Genomic DNA, 16,651 nt, shown 5'->3' with positions numbered 1-16,651 from the left:
AGCATTGACTATTCAAGAGATGGCGTATGATCAAAATTATCCAACACTTGCTACTACATTGAATAATCTATGATTGAATCTCAGTCATCTGGGCAAGTATGAAGAAGCGCAGAAATGTTTCGAAAGAGCATTGACTATTCAAGAGATGGCGTATGATAAAAATCATCCAACACTTGCTACTACATTGAGTAATCTAGGATTGAACCTAATTGATCTGGGCAAGTATGAAGAATCGCAGAAATATCTCGAGAGAGCTTTGACTATTAAAGAGATGGCGTATGATCAAAATCATGCAACACTTGCTACTACATTAATTAATCTAGGATTGAACCTCCGTCATCTGGGCTAGTATGAAGAAGCGCAGAAATGTCTTTTGAGAGCATTGATTATTCAAGAGATGGCGTATGATCAAAATCCTCCAACACTTGCTACTACATTGAGTAATCTAGGATCGATTCTCCTTGATATGTGAAAGTATGAAGAGGCGCAGAAATGTCTCGAGAGAGCATTGACTATTCAAGAGATGTCGTATGATCAACATTATCCAACACTTGCTACTACATTGAGTAATCCAGGAACGAGCCACAGAGATCTGGGCAAGTATGAAGAAGCGCAGAAATGTCTTTTGAGAGCATTGAATATTCAAGAGATGACGTATGATCAAAATCATCCAACACTTGCTACTACATTGAGTATTCTAGGATTGAACCTAATTGATCTGGGCAAGTACGATGAATCACAGAAAAGTCTCGAGAGAGCATTGACTATTAAAGAGATGGCGTATGATCAAAATCATCCAACACTCGCTACTACATTGAGTAATCTAGGATAGATTTTCCGTCATCTGCGCAAGTATGAAGAATCGCAGAAATATCTCGAGAGAGCTTTGACTATTCAAGAGATGGCGTATGTTTAAAATCATCCAACACTTGCTACTACATTGAGTAATCTAGGATCGAGCCACCGAGATCTGAGCAAGTATGAAGAATCTCATAAATGTCTTTTGATATCATTGACTATTCAAGACATGGCGTATGATCAAAATCATCCAACACATGCTACTACATTGAGTAATCTATGATTGAATCTCAGTCATCTGGGCAAGTATGAAGAAGCGCAGAAATGTTTCGAAAGAGCATTGACTATTCAAGAGATGGCGTATGATAAAAATCATCCAACACTTGCTACTACATTGAGTAATCTAGGATTGAACCTAATTGATCTGGGCAAGTACGAAGAATCGCAGAAATATCTCGAGAGAGCTTTGACTATTAAAGAGATGGCGTATGATCAAAATCATGCAACACTTGCTACTACATTAATTAATCTAGGATTGAACCTCCGTCATCTGGGCAAGTATGAAGAAGCGCAGAAATGTCTTTTGAGAGCATTGATTATTCAAGAGATGGCGTATGATCAAAATCCTCCAACACTTGCTACTACATTGAGTAATCTAGGATCGATTCTCCTTGATATGTGAAAGTATGAAGAGGCGGTAAAATGTCTCGAGAGAGCATTGACTATTCAAGAGATGGCGTATGATCAAAATTATCCAACACTTGCTACTACATTGAATAATGTATGATTGAATCTCAGTCATCTGGGCAAGTATGAAGAAGCGCAGAAATGTTTCGAAAGAGCATTGACTATTCAAGAGATGGCGTATGATAAAAATCATCCAACACTTGCTACTACATTGAGTAATCTAGGATTGAACCTAATTGATCTGGGCAAGTACGAAGAATCGCAGAAATATCTCGAGAGAGCTTTGACTATTAAAGAGATGGCGTATGATCAAAATCATCCAACACTTGCTACCACATTAATTATTCTAGGATTGAACCTCCGTCATCTGGGCTAGTATGAAGAAGCGCAGAAATGTCTTTTGAGAGCATTGATTATTCAAGAGATGGCGTATGATCAAAATCCTCCAACACTTGCTACTACATTGAGTAATCTAGGATCGATTCTCCTTGATATGTGAAAGTATGAAGAGGCGCAGAAATGTCTCGAGAGAGCATTGACTATTCAAGAGATGGCGTATGATCAAAATTATCCAACACTTCCTACTACATTGAATAATCTAGGATTGAGCTTTCCTGATCTGGGCAAGTATGAAGAAGCGCAGAAGTGTCTCGAGAGAGCATTGACTATTCAAGAGATGTCGAATGATCAAAATCATCCAAAACTTGCTGCTACACTGAGTAATCTAGGATCGATTCTCCGTCATCTGGGCAAGTACGAAGAATCGCAGAAATATCTCGAGAGACCTTTGACTATTAAAGAGATGGCGTATGATCAAAATCATCCAACACTTGCTACTACATTGAGTAATCTAGGATTGAACCTCTGTGTTCTGGGCAAGTATGAAAAAGCGCAGAAATGTCTTTTGAGAGCATTGATTATTCAAGAGATGGCGTATGATCAAAATCATCCAACACTTGCTACTACATTGAGTAATCTAGGATCGATTCTCCGTCATCTGGGCAAGTATGAAGAATCGCAGAAATACTCGAGAGAGCTTTGACTATTCAAGAGATGGCGTATGTTTAAAAGCATCCAACACTTGCCATTACATTGAGTAATCTAGGATCGGACCTCCGGGATCTGGGCAAGTATGAAGAAGCGCAGAAATGTCAATAGAGAGCATTGACTATTCAAGAGATGGCGTATGATCAAAATCATCCAGCACTTGCTATTACATTGAGTAATCTAGGATCGGACCTCCGTGATCTGGGCAAGTATGAAGAAGCGCAGAAATGTCACTAGAGAGCATTGACTATTCAAGAGATGGCGTATGATCAAAATCATCCAACACATGCTACTACATTGAGTAATCTAGGATCGATTCTTTTTAATCTGGGCAAGTATGAAGAAGCGCAGAAATGTCTCGAGAGAGCTTTGACTATTCAAGAGATGGCGTATGTTTAAAATCATCCAACACTTGCTACTATATTGAGTAATCTAGGATCGAGCCACCGAGATCTGCGCAAGTATGAAGAATCTCATAAATGTGTTTTGAGATCATTGACTATTCAAGAGATGGCGTATGATCAAAATCATCCAACACATGCTACTACATTGAGTAATCTAGGATCGATTCTTTTTAATCTGGGCAAGTATGAAGAAGCTCAGAAATGTCTCGAGAGAGCATTGAATAGTCAAGAGATGGCGTATGATCAAAATCATCCAACACTTGCTACTACATTGAGTAATCTAGGATTGAACCTCTGTTTTCTGGGCAAGTATGAAAAAGCGCAGAAATGTCTTTTGAGAGCATTGATTATTCAAGAGATGGCGTATGATCAAAATCATCCAACACTTGCTACTACATTGAGTAATCTAGGATCGATTCTCCGTCATCTGGGCAAGTATGAAGAATCGCAGAAATACTCGAGAGAAATTTGACTATTCAAGAGATGGCGTATGTTTAAAATCATCCAACACTTGCTATTACATTGCGTAATCTAGGATCGGACCTCCGTGATCTGGGCAAGTATGAAGAAGCGCAGAAATGTCAATAGAGAGCATTGACTATTCAAGAGATGGCGTATGATCAAAATCATCCAACACTTGCTATTACATTGAGTAATCTAGGATCGGACCTCCGTGATCTGAGCAAGTATGAAGAATCTCATAAATGTGTTTTGAGATCATTGACTATTCAAGACATGGCGTATGATCAAAATAATCCAACACTCGCTACTACATTGAGTAATCTAGGATCGATTCTCTTTAATCTGGGCAAGTATGAAGAAGCGCAAAAATGTCTCGAGAAAGCATTGACTATTCAAGAGATGGGGTATGATGAAAATCAACCAACACTTGCTACTACATTGATTAATATAGTATCGAACCTCCGCGATCTAAGCAAGCATGAAGAAGCACAGAAATGTCTCGAGAGAGCATTGACTATTGAGGAGATGGCGTATGATAAAAATCATACAACACTTGCTATTACATTGAGTAATCTATGATTGAATCTCAGTCATCTGGGCAAGTATGAAGAAGCGCAGAAATGTTTCGAAAGAGCATTGACTATTCAAGAGATGGCGTATGATAAAAATCATCCAACACTTGCTACTACATTGAGTAATCTAGGATTGAACCTAATTGATCTGGGCAAGTACGAAGAATCGCAGAAATATCTCGAGAGAGCTTTGACTATTAAAGAGATGGCGTATAATCAAAATCATGCAACACTTGCTACTACATTAATTAATCTAGGATTGAACCTCCGTCATCTTGGCTAGTATGAAGAAGCGCAGAAATGTCTTTTGAGAGCATTGATTATTCAAGAGATGGCGTATGATCAAAATCATCCAACACTTGCTACTACATTGAGTAATCTAGGATCGATTCTCCTTGATATGTGAAAGTATGAAGAGGCGCAGAAATGTCTCGAGAGAGCATTGACTATTCAAGAGATGTCGTATGATCAACATTATCCAACACTTGCTACTACATTGAATAATCTAGGATTGAGCTTTCCTGATCTGGGCAAGTATGAAGAAGCGCAGAAATGTCTCGAGAGAGCATTGATTATTCAAGAGATGGCGTATGATCAAAATCATCCAACACTTGCTACTACATTGAGTAATCTAGGATCGAGCCACCGAGATCTGAGCAAGTATGAAGAAGCGCAGAAATGTCAATAGAGAGCATTGACTATTCAAGAGATGGCGTATGATCAAAATCATCCAACACTTGCTATTACATTGAGTAATCTAGGATCGATCCACCGAGATCTGGGCAAGTATGAAGAAGCGCAGAAATGTCTTTTGAGAGCATTGATTATTCAAGAGATGGCGTATGATCAAAATCATCCAACACTTGCTACTACATTGAGTAATCTAGGATCGATTCTCCGTCATCTGGGCAAGTATGAAGAATCGCAGAAATACTCGAGAGAGCTTTGACTATTCAAGAGATGGCGTATGTTTAAAATCATCCAACACTTGCTATTACATTGAGTAATCTAGGATCGGACCTCCGTGATCTGGGCAAGTATGAAGAAGCGCAGAAATGTCAATAGAGAGCATTGACTATTCAAGAGATGGCGTATGATCAAAATCATCCAACACTTGCTATTACATTGAGTAATCTAGGATCGATCCACCGAGATCTGGGCAAGTATGAAGAAGCGCAGAAATGTCAATAGAGAGCATTGACTATTCAAGAGATGGCGTATGATCAAAATCATCCAACACTTGCTATTACATTGAGTAATCTAGGATCGATCAACCGAGATCTGGGCAAGTATGAAGAAGCGCAGAAATGTCTTTTGAGATCATTGACTATTCAAGAGATGGCGTATGATCAAAATCATCCAAGACATGCTAGTACATTGAGTAATCTAGGATCGATTCTCTTTAATCTGGGCAAGGATGAAGAAGCGCAGAAATGTCTCGAGAGAGCATTGACTATTCAAGAGATGGATTATGTTCAAAATCATCTAACACTTACTACTACATTGAATAATCTAGGATCGAACCTCCGCGATCTGGACAAGCATGAAGAAGCGCACAAATGTCTCGAGAGAGCATTCACTATTCAAGAGATGGCGTATGATCAAAATCATCCAACCCTCTCTACTACATCGAGTAATCTAGGATTGAAGCTCCGTGATCTGGGCAAAAATGAGGAAGCGCAGAAAGGTTTCGAGAGAGCATTGACTATTCAGGAGATGGCGTATGATCAAAATCATCCAACACTTGCTATTACATTGAGTAATCTAGGATCGAACCTCCGTCATCTGTGCAAGCATGAAGAGGCGCAGAAATGTCTCGAGAGAGCATTGACTATTCAAGAGATGGCGTATGATCAAAATTATCCAACACTTGCTACTACATTGAATAATCTAGGATTGAGCTTTCCTGATCTGGGCAAGTATGAAGAAGCGCAGAAATGTCTCGAGAGAGCATTGACTATTAAAGAGATGGCGTATGATCAAAATCATCCAACACTTGCTACTACATTGAGTAATCTAGGATTGAACCTCTGTTTTCTGGGCAAGTATGAAAAAGCGCAGAAATGTCTTTTGAGAGCATTGATTATTCAAGAGATGGCGTATGATCAAAATCATCCAACACTTGCTACTACATTGAGTAATCTAGGATCGATTCTCCGTCATCTGGGCAAGTATGAAGAATCGCAGAAATACTCGAGAGAGCTTTGACTATTCAAGAGATGGCGTATGATCAAAATCATCCAACACTTGCTATTACATTGAGTAATCTAGGATCGAACCTCCGTGATCTGGGCAAGTATGAAGAAGCGCAGAAATGTCAATAGAGAGCATTGACTATTCAAGAGATGGCGTATGATCAAAATCATCCAACACTTGCTATTACATTGAGTAATCTAGGATCGATCCACCGAGATCTGGGCAAGTATGAAGAAGCGCAGAAATGTCAATAGAGAGCATTGACTATTCAAGAGATGGCGTATGATCAAAATCATCCAACACTTGCTACTACATTGAGTAATCTAGGATCGATTCTCTTTAATCTGGGCAAGTATGAAGAAGCGCAGAAATGTCAATAGAGAGCATTGACTATTCAAGAGATGGCGTATGATGAAAATCATCCAACACTTGCTAATACATTGAGTAATCTAGGATCGATCCACCGAGATCTGGGCAAGTATGAAGAAGCGCAGAAATGTCAATAGAGAGCATTGACTATTCAAGAGATGGCGTATGATCAAAATCATCCAACACTTGCTATTACATTGAGTAATCTAGGATCGATCCACCGAGATCTGGGCAAGTATGAAGAAGCGCAGAAATGTCTTTTGAGATCATTGACTATTCAAGAGATGGCGTATGATCAAAATCATCCAAGACATGCTACTACATTGAGTAATCTAGGATCGATTCTCTTTAATCTGGGCAAATATGAAGAAGCGCAGAAATGTCTCGAGAGAGCATTGACTATTCAAGAGATGGATTATGTTCAAAATCATCCAACACTTACTACTACATTGAATAATCTAGGATCGAACCTCCGCGATCTGGACAAGCATGAAGAAGCGCACAAATGTCTCGAGAGAGCATTCACTATTCAAGAGATGGCGTATGATCAAAATCATCCAACCCTCTCTACTACATCGAGTAATCTAGGATTGAAGCTCCGTGATCTGGGCAAAAATGAGGAAGCGCAGAAAGGTTTCGAGAGAGCATTGACTATTCAGGAGATGGCGTATGATCAAAATCATCCAACACTTGCTATTACATTGAGTAATCTAGGATCGAACCTCCGTCATCTGTGCAAGCATGAAGAGGCGCAGAAATGTCTCGAGAGAGCATTGACTATTCAAGAGATGGCGTATGATCAAAATTATCAAACACTTGCTACTACATTGAATAATCTAGGATTGAGCTTTCCTGATCTGGGCAAGTATGAAGAAGCGCAGAAATGTCTCGAGAGAGCATTGACTATTAAAGAGATGGAGTATGATCAAAATCATCCAACACTTGCTACTACATTGAGTAATCTAGGATTGAACCTCTGTTTTCTGGGCAAGTATGAAAAAGCGCAGAAATGTCTTTTGAGAGCATTGACTATTCAAGAGATGGCGTATGATCAAAATCATCCAACACTTGCTACTACATTGAGTAATCTAGGATCGATTCTCCGTCATCTGGGCAAGTATGAAGAATCGCAGAAATACTCGAGAGAGCTTTGACTATTCAAGAGATGGCGTATGTTTAAAATCATCCAACACTTGCTATTACATTGAGTAATCTAGGATCGGACCTCCGTGATCTGGGCAAGTATGAAGAAGCGCAGAAATGTCAATAGAGAGCATTGACTATTCAAGAGATGGCGTATGATCAAAATCATCCAACACTTGCTATTACATTGAGTAATCTAGGATCGATCCACCGAGATCTGGGCAAGAATGAAGAAGCGCAGAAATGTCTGGAGAGAGCATTGACTATTCAAGAGATGGCGTATGATCAAAATCATCCAACACTTGCTATTACATTGAGTAATCTAGGATCGATCAACCGAGATCTGGGCAAGTATGAAGTAGCGCAGAAATGTCTTTTGAGATCATTGACTATTCAAGAGATGGCGTATGATCAAAATCATCCAACACATGCTAGTACATTGAGTAATCTAGGATCGATTCTCTTTAATCTGGGCAAGGATGAAGAAGCGCAGAAATGTCTCGAGAGAGCATTGACTATTCAAGAGATGGATTATGATCAAAATCATCTAACACTTACTACTACATTGAATAATCTAGGATCGAACCTCCGCGATCTGGACAAGCATGAAGAAGCGCACAAATGTCTCGAGAGAGCATTGACTATTCAAGAGATGGCGTATGATAAAAATCATCCAACCCTCTCTACTACATCGAGTAATCTAGGATTGAAGCTCCGTGATCTGGGCAAGAATGAGGAAGCGCAGAAAGGTTTCGAGAGAGCATTGACTATTCAGGAGATGGCGTATGATCAAAATCATCCAACACTTGCTATTACATTGAGTAATCTAGGATCGAACCTCCGTCATCTGTGCAAGCATGAAGAGGCGCAGAAATGTCTCGAGAGAGCATTGACTTTTCAAGAGATGGCGTATGATCAACATTATCCAACACTTGCTACTACATTGAATAATCTAGGATTGAGGTTTCCTGATCTGGGCAAGTATGAAGAAGCACAGAAATGTCTCGAGAGAGCATTGACTATTCAAGAGATGGCGTATGATCAAAATCTTCCAAAACTTGCTGCTACACTGAGTAATCTAGGAACGATTCTCCGTCATCTGGGTAAGTACGAAGAATCGCAGAAATATCTCGAGAGAGCTTTGACTATTAAAGAGATGGCGTATGATCAAAATCATCCAACACTTGCTACTACATTGAGTAATCTAGGATTGAACCTCTGTTTTCTGGGCAAGTATGAAAAAGCGCAGAAATGTCTTTTGAGAGCATTGATTATTCAAGAGATGGCGTATGATCAAAATCATCCAACACTTGCTACTACATTGAGTAATCTAGGATCGATTCTCCGTCATCTGGGCAAGTATGAAGAATCGTAGAAATACTCGAGAGAGCTTTGACTATTCAAGAGATGGCGTATGTTTAAAATCATCCAACACTTGCTATTACATTGAGTAATCTAGGATCGGACCTCCGTGATCTGGGCAAGTATGAAGAAGCGCAGAAATGTCAATAGAGAGCATTGACTATTCAAGAGATGGCGTATGATCAAAATCATCCAACACTTGCTATTACATTGAGTAATCTAGGATCGATCCTCCGTGATCTGGGCAAGTATGAAGAAGCGCAGAAATGTCTTTTGAGATCATTGACTATTCAAGAGATGGCGTATGATCAAAATCATCCAAGACATGCTAGTACATTGAGTAATCTAGGATCGATTCTCTTTAATCTGGGCAAGGATGAAGAAGCGCAGAAATGTCTCGAGAGAGCATTGACTATTCAAGAGATGGATTATGTTCAAAATCATCTAACACTTACTACTACATTGAATAATCTAGGATCGAACCTCCGCGATCTGGACAAGCATGAAGAAGCGCACAAATGTCTCGAGAGAGCATTGACTATTCAAGAGATGGCGTATGATCAAAATCATCCAACCCTCTCTACTACATCGAGTAATCTAGGATTGAAGCTCCGTGATCTGGGCAAGAATGAGGAAGCGCAGAAAGGTTTCGAGAGAGCATTGACTATTCAGGAGATGGCGTATGATCAAAATCATCCAACACTTGCTATTACATTGAGTAATCTAGGATCGAACCTCCGTCATCTGTGCAAGCATGAAGAGGCGCAGAAATGTCTCGAGAGAGCATTGACTTTTCAAGAGATGGATTATGTTCAAAATCATCTAACACTTACTACTACATTGAATAATCTAGGATCGAACCTCCGCGATCTGGACAAGCATGAAGAAGCGCACAAATGTCTCGAGAGAGCATTGACTATTCAAGAGATGGCGTATGATAAAAATCATCCAACCCTCTCTACTACATCGAGTAATCTAGGATTGAAGCTCCGTGATCTGGGCAAGAATGAGGAAGCGCAGAAAGGTTTCGAGAGAGCATTGACTATTCAGGAGATGGCGTATGATCAAAATCATCCAACACTTGCTATTACATTGAGTAATCTAGGATCGAACCTCCGTCATCTGTGCAAGCATGAAGAGGCGCAGAAATGTCTCGAGAGAGCATTGACTTTTCAAGAGATGGCGTATGATCAACATTATCCAACACTTGCTACTACATTGAATAATCTAGGATTGAGGTTTCCTGATCTGGGCAAGTATGAAGAAGCACAGAAATGTCTCGAGAGAGCATTGACTATTCAAGAGATGGCGTATGATCAAAATCTTCCAAAACTTGCTGCTACACTGAGTAATCTAGGAACGATTCTCCGTCATCTGGGTAAGTACGAAGAATCGCAGAAATATCTCGAGAGAGCTTTGACTATTAAAGAGATGGCGTATGATCAAAATCATCCAACATTTGGTACTACATTGAGTAATCTAGGATTGAACCTCTGTTTTCTGAGCAAGTATGAAAAAGCGCAGAAATGTCTTTTGAAAGCATTGATTATTCAAGAGATGGCGTATGATCAAAATCATCCAACACTTGCTACTACATTGAGTAATCTAGGATCGATTCTCCGTCATCTGGGCAAGTATGAAGAATCGCAGAAATACTCGAGAGAGCTTTGACTATTCAAGAGATGGCGTATGTTTAAAATCATCCAACACTTGTTATTACATTGAGTAATCTAGGATTGAACCTCCGTGATCTGGGCAAGTATGAAGAATCTCATAAATGTCTTTTGAGATCATTGACTGTTCAAGAGATGGCGTATGATCAAAATCATCCAACACATGCTACTACATTGAGTAATCTAGGATCGATTCTCTTTAATCTGGGCAAGTATGAAGAAGCGCAGAAATGTCAATAGAGAGCATTGACTATTCAAGAGATGGCGTATGATCAAAATCATCCAACACTTGCTATTACATTGAGTAATCTAGAATCGATCCACCGAGATCTGGGCAAGTATGAAGAAGCGCAGAAATGTCAATAGAGAGCAATGACTATTCAAGAGATGGCGTATGATCAAAATCATCCAACCCTCTCTACTACATCGAGTAATCTAGGATTGAAGCTCCGTGATCTGGGCAAGAATGAGGAAGCGCAGAAATGTTTCGAGAGAGCATTGACTATTCACGAGATGGCGTATGATCAAAATCATCCAACACTTGCTATTACATTGAGTAATCTAGGATCGAACCTCCGTGATCTGGGCAAGAATGAGGAAGCGCAGAAATGTCTCGAGAGAGCATTGACTATTCAAGAGATGGCGTATGATAAAAATCATCCAACCCTCTCTACTACATCGAGTAATCTAGGATTGAAGCTCCGTGATCTGGGCAAGAATGAGGAAGCGCAGAAAGGTTTCGAGAGAGCATTGACTATTCAGGAGATGGCGTATGATCAAAATCATCCAACACTTGCTATTACATTGAGTAATCTAGGATCGAACCTCCGTCATCTGTGCAAGCATGAAGAGGCGCAGAAATGTCTCGAGAGAGCATTAACTATTCAAGAGATGGCGTATGATCAAAATTATCCAACACTTGCTACTACATTGAATAATCTAGGATTGAGCTTTCCTGATCTGGGCAAGTATGAAGAAGCGCAGAAATGTCTCGAGAGAGCATTGACTATTCAAGAGATGGCGTATGATCAAAATCTTCCAAAACTTGCTGCTACACTGAGTAATCTAGTAACGATTCTCCGTCATCTGGGTAAGTACGAAGAATCGCAGAAATATCTCGAGAGACCTTTGACTATTAAAGAGATGGCGTATGATCAAAATCATCCAACACTTGCTACTACATTGAGTAATCTAGGATTGAACCTCTGTTTTCTGAGCAAGTATGAAAAAGCGCAGAAATGTCTTTTGAAAGCATTGATTATTCAAGAGATGGCGTATGATCAAAATCATCCAACACTTGCTACTACATTGAGTAATCTAGGATCGATTCTCCGTCATCTGGGCAAGTATGAAGAATCGCAGAAATACTCGAGAGAGCTTTGACTATTCAAGAGATGACGTATGTTTAAAATCATCCAACACTTGTTATTACATTGAGTAATCTAGGATTGAACCTCTGTTTTCTGAGCCAGTATGAAGAAGCGCAGAAATGTCTTTTGAGATCATTGACTGTTCAAGAGATGGCGTATGATCAAAATCATCCAACACATGCTACTACATTGAGTAATCTAGGATCGATTCTCTTTAATCTGGGCAAGTATGAAGAAGCGCAGAAATGTCAATAGAGAGCATTGACTATTCAAGAGATGGCGTATGATGAAAATCATCCAACACTTGCTATTACATTGAGTAATCTAGGATCGATCCACCGAGATCTGGGCAAGTATGAAGAAGCGCAGAAATGTCTATAGAGAGCATTGACTATTCAAGAGATGGCGTATGATCAAAATCATCCAACACTTGCTATTACATTGAGTAATCTAGGATCTAACCTCCGTGATCTGGGCAAGTATGAAGAAGCGCAGAAATGTCTCGAGAGAGCATTGACTATTCAAGAGATGGATTATGTTCAAAATCATCTAACACTTACTACTACATTGAATAATCTAGGATCGAACCTCCGCGATCTGGACAAGCATGAAGAAGCGCACAAATGTCTCGAGAGAGCATTGACTATTCAAGAGATGGCGTATGATAAAAATCATCCAACCCTCTCTACTACATCGAGTAATCTAGGATTGAAGCTCCGTGATCTGGGCAAGAATGAGGAAGCGCAGAAAGGTTTCGAGAGAGCATTGACTATTCAGGAGATGGCGTATGATCAAAATCATCCAACACTTGCTATTACATTGAGTAATCTAGGATCGAACCTCCGTGATCTGGGCAAGAATGAGGAAGCGCAGAAATGTCTCGAGAGAGCATTGACTATTCAAGAGATGGCGTATGATAAAAATCATCCAACCATCTCTACTACATCGAGTAATCTAGGATTGAAGCTCCGTGATCTGGGCAAGAATGAGGAAGCGCAGAAAGGTTTCGAGAGAGCATTGACTATTCAGGAGATGGCGTATGATCAAAATCATCCAACACTTGCTATTACATTGAGTAATCTAGGATCGAACCTCCGTGATCTGGGCAAGAATGAGGAAGCGCAGAAATGTCTATAGAGAGCATTGACTATTCAAGACATGGCGTATGATCAAATTCATCCAACACATGCTACTACATTGGGTAATCTAGGATCGATTCTCTTTAATCTGGGCAAGTACGAAGAAGCGCAGAAATGTCTCGAGAGAGCATTGACTATTCAAGAGATGGGGTATGATCAAAATCAACCAATACTTGCTACTACATTGATTAATATAGGATCGAACCTCCCTGATCTAGGCAAGCATGAAGAAGCACAGAAATGTCTCGAGAGAGCATTGACTATTGAGGAGATGGCGTATGATAAAAATCATACAACACTTGCTATTACATTGAGTAATCTATGATTGAATCTCAGTCATCTGGGCAAGTATGAAGAAGCGCAGAAATGTTTCGAAAGAGCATTGACTATTCAAGAGATGGCGTATGATAAAAATCATCCAACACTTGCTACTACATTGAATAATCTAGGATTGAACCTAATTGATCTGGGCAAGTACGAAGAATCGCAGAAATATCTCGATAGAGCATTGATTATTCAAGAGATGGCGTATGATCAAAACCATCCAACACATGCTACTACATTGAGTAATCTAGGATCGATTCTCTTTAATGTGGGCAAGTATGAAGAAGCGCAGAAATGTCAATAGAGAGCATTGACTATTCAAGAGATGGCGTATGATAAAAATCATCCAACCATCTCTACTACATCGAGTAATCTAGGATTGAAGCTCCGTGATCTGGGCAAGAATGAGGAAGCGCAGAAAGGTTTCGAGAGAGCATTGACTATTCAGGAGATGGCGTATGATCAAAATCATCCAACACTTGCTATTACATTGAGTAATCTAGGATCGAACCTCCGTGATCTGGGCAAGAATGAGGAAGCGCAGAAATGTCTCGAGAGAGCATTGACTATTCAAGAGATGGCGTATGAGAAAAGTCATCCAACACTCTCTACTACATCGAGTAATCTAGGATTGAACCACCGTCATCTTTGCAAGTTTAAAGAAGCGCAGAAATGTCTCGAGAGGGCATTGACTATTCAAGAGATGGCGTATGATCAAAATCATCCAACACTTGCTACTACATTGAGTAATCTAGGATTGAAGCTCCGCGATCTGAGCAAGCTTGAAGAAGCGAAGAAATGTCTCGAGAGAGCATTGACTATTCAAGAGATGACGTATGATAAAAATCATCCAACACTTGCTAGTATATTGAGTAATCTAGGATTGAACCTAATTGATCTGGGCAAGTACGAAGAATCGCAGAAATGTCTCGAGAGAGCATTGACTATTCAAGAGATGGCGTATTATCATGTAAGATGGCGTCAAATTGGATGACGTCACAAAATCCTTTAATCTTTAATATGTTTAGTAAGAAACGTCGTAACGAGTTCCCATAAACGTTGAAATGTTTTGCACAACACTCTCCATCTGATCAAGTCAAATGAGAAAGACAGCAATCAACGATAAGAAATTACCATACAAGGAGATGCCGAATATGACGTCATAGACACGTCATAACCTCTTAAAAATGAATTTTGTTATAAACTATCACTTCTCAAATATTCTATGAAATTTTCAGCTTAGTTGGACGTCGAATGATAAAATTAATAGGATTTCTTTATTTTGGTGACGTTTTCCCGTGCGGAGGTCATTTGTGCCCGGCGCGCGCAATGTGTTGCTTCTCGATCACTGTATTTTTTTTCCACGCCTATAGTTCGATGGAAAATAAATGGGAGCCACTTTTTCTTGACATTTTCTTGAGAAAACTGTCTAAAATAGTCCAATATAAGCCCTCTTTCAGTACCTTGGCTTTGGATTCCCTTTCATTTCATTCACTTAGTAGTTTGTTGGGCTAAATATTGGCCCTTGCCTGCAGCCACCAAAAGTTTCAAAGGGTTTTTCCAAAATAATTATAGCTATTTTTTATGAAGATATAGAATTGTTAGAAACATAGAAAAATGACTTGACATATGACCGTTCAAGACTTGAGAGGTCATTAGTTCGTCATTTTTCTCCCTGTGAAAATCAATCATGGATGTGAATCAAACTGTTCCCAAAATGTTTTCGTCCCATTGGTCGATGTGTTGGATCGTTTTCTTTACTATACAGGAGGCACAAAAATAGAGTCATATATTTGTGTAAATCAGTTTGGACCAGATTCAATTGTTTCTGTCATGTCATGGCTGCCATCACGTGATGGTGCAAAGCCTCTATATCAATAAAGACAACTTCAACTAGTCTGAACCATTTAAAACCGGCCAACTGTTTGATCTTTGAATTGACATAAGGTCTTAATGAACCCGCCAAACATACAAAAGATTTGCATGGTTTTGAACTGAGTTGGGTTTTAGGAGGTATGCTCGAAGCAACCAAAGTCCTTTAAAATTATTTAGTGTGCTATTCAGCCTTTCAACCTCGTTTCCAGGGTCCACTCTCCTCTTCCTCGGAGAGTGCGCTTTGGGAACGAAGAAGCATGTTCCTGCGACTTGAAAACTCTATAGCAGCGACAGTACGTTTTCTTTTTTTGGTTTTGGTTTTGGTTTTGGTTTTGGTTTTGGTTTTGGTTTTGGTTTTGGTTTTGGTTTTGGTTTTGGTTTTGGTTTTGGTTTTGGTTTTGGTTTTGGTTTTGGTTTTGGTTTTGGTTTTGGTTTTGGTTCATCATATCTGCGTTTAGAGGTTGTGAACTCGAGGGAGCATGAGGCTCTATAACCCATAGCTGGTTAAAATGTAATAATAATAGTAATAATAATATACAGTGCATTTATATAGCGCATATCCAAATAAATGCTCTATGTGCTATAATATAACAATAATAATCACGAAATAACTAAAGATAACTAGAAATCAAGATATTTTTTAAACAGGTGAGTTTTAAGTTGAGACTTGAATTCAAGGACAGTTTGACAGGATCTTAAAGGTAGAGGTAGAGAGTTCCAGAGTTCAGGTGCAGCAAAAGAGAAGGATCGTCCACCATATGTTTTCAGATTGTGATTTGAATTTAAAGAAGGGAGTTTGAAGAATGTAGTGACTGATCGTAGTGCTAATGGATAGCAATTACTCTTTACTTGTATATCAATATGACGTGAAGTAGTCTATAAATAAACAAATTAAATCTAATTTGTCGCAAGTTTTAACTTGTTATTTCACGCATATGTACTGGCAGCACTATTGGCACGGCTAGCTTATTTATACACATGGTTCGCGCTACACCTTAAACTCCTTGAAAACTCCTTGAATTTCAACTTTTTTCGTTACTTGCATGGTTCTGAAATAGATCTAGTTACCCGAAAATGTTTTGATATGTTTGCATATCGCTCGGCCTATACTACAACTATTCGCAAAATATAGAATTAAGCAGGCGTTAATTCCCTTTCATGAGGCGTACTGGAAACGACTCGGGAAGTAGGCCATGTGCATGACACCCTAAAAAACCATGGCTTACTTCG

The 16,651-nt window shown here is 39.5% G+C and overlaps 1 pseudogene; it reads left to right on the top strand.

The window, feature by feature from the left end:
- Positions 1–4,537: 4,537 nt before the first annotated feature.
- LOC148912830 (uncharacterized) lies at positions 4,538–16,322 on the top strand (annotated as a pseudogene).
- The last annotated feature ends 329 nt before the right edge of the window (positions 16,323–16,651 follow it).

Source organism: Actinia tenebrosa, unplaced genomic scaffold, assembly GCF_029948245.1.
Source record: "Actinia tenebrosa isolate PJP-AT-01 unplaced genomic scaffold, QUT_ActTen_1.0 PGA_scaffold10__47_contigs__length_13832649, whole genome shotgun sequence".
Classification (NCBI taxonomy): Eukaryota; Metazoa; Cnidaria; class Anthozoa; order Actiniaria; family Actiniidae; genus Actinia; species Actinia tenebrosa.
This window is presented reverse-complemented; position numbering and strand designations above follow the sequence as displayed.